The 1,459-nt window shown below is 38.9% G+C and overlaps 1 protein-coding gene across 1 annotated transcript in view; it reads right to left on the minus strand.

Annotated features, from left to right (window-relative positions):
• Positions 1-1,459, minus strand: part of LOC107568855 (very-long-chain (3R)-3-hydroxyacyl-CoA dehydratase 1-like) — a 114,082-nt gene that overhangs the window by 111,361 nt on the left and 1,262 nt on the right. The window lies entirely within an intron of this gene.

A 1,459-nucleotide genomic window follows, 5' to 3' on the forward strand; every position in this document is an offset into this window, starting at 1 on the left:
TATCAAAACTTTTATTTATTTTTTTATTTTTTTTATTTTAAAATCTCAAACAATTTGGTAATACTGGTTATCAATTCTCAATATCACTTTCCATCCTATTAGTCCTATATATATAGTCTAATATTGTTTTAGTTATTTGATGTTCATTAACAATGTTAGGCAAACTTTGCAAAACATTATTTTCCACCCCAATTCAGATCCCCTTTTAAAAACACTCAGTGTTGGTACTGAAAAGTCTAGTCAGGAAATGCTTAGGCTACTGTTATTATTGGCTACCCAGCAAGCAATAGCCGTCATTTCAATGTCTCGGTTAAGTATAGACCCGATATAGTCCGGCTATGTGTAACCCACTTCTAGCCCAAATAACTTTGAAATTGGTTTCATGTCGTTTTTTGGCAAAATAACTTGTGAGATGTATATGATATTCCATCATGTAAGCAAAGTAATAGCGTTTACAAGGTGTTTGGTTTCATTTCTTTGACATGTTCAATACGTAGCCTGAGCGTAGCCACGATTTAGCTCGTAGTCCGAGCGGTTAGCTGTAGCCCACTTATAGTTATTAAACCTGATTCACTGTAGTTTTTGGCCAGGCAGCACATGAGATGGTTGATATCCCATCATGTTCGCAGTGTCAATAATATCTACAAAGATATACAGTGGGGCAAAAAAGTATTTAGTCAGCCACCAATTGTGCAAGTTCTCCCACTTAAAAAGATGAGAGAGGCCTGTAATTTTCATCATAGGTATACCTCAACTATGAGAGACAAAATGAGAAAAAAAATCCAGAAAATCACATTGTAGGATTTTTAAAGAATTAATTGGTAAATTCCTCGGTAAAATAAGTATTTGGTCACCTACAAACAAGCAAGATTTCTGGCTCTCACAGACCTGTAACTTCTTATTATATGTAGCCACGATTTAGCTCTAAATTAGACGGGCTACATGTAGTCTGCTTTTATTTCACTTGGCGAAATCGAGGCAATCTGTGGTCTAATTTTAACGGTTTGGCTATAGCCCAATACCAGTAACCAGACCAGCCCCAGCCAACACACCTATGTGGGGCCCATAGGGGTTGCAACTGGGCTGATATCTGGGGCCCACCTGGGCTACCAACTGGGACCCAGCTAATTTTGTCCTCAGTTTCCATGGTGGCCCCACATGGGTTAGCACAGATGGGCTGATGATGGGCCCTTGATGGGCTCCATATAGGGCCCATATGGGTTAACCAGGTAGCTCCCATTTGGTGCCTACATGAGCCTGCCTACATGGGTTAGAGATGGGACCCAACTAGGTATTATGTAGGTCTCTTATGGGCCACAACAGGTATACATATGGGCTAATATATTTGTCTGTTTGGGTTACCTTATTTTACATTAAACCCCTAAACCCAAACATTACATTAAATCCACTAAAATTGTAAAGGTATTCAATAAACAGAAACCAGTACTTCAAGCTTCTA

The sequence above is a fragment of the Sinocyclocheilus grahami genome, unplaced genomic scaffold (assembly GCF_001515645.1).
Source record: "Sinocyclocheilus grahami isolate Dianchi unplaced genomic scaffold, SAMN03320097.WGS_v1.1 scaffold1287.1, whole genome shotgun sequence".
Classification (NCBI taxonomy): Eukaryota; Metazoa; Chordata; class Actinopteri; order Cypriniformes; family Cyprinidae; genus Sinocyclocheilus; species Sinocyclocheilus grahami.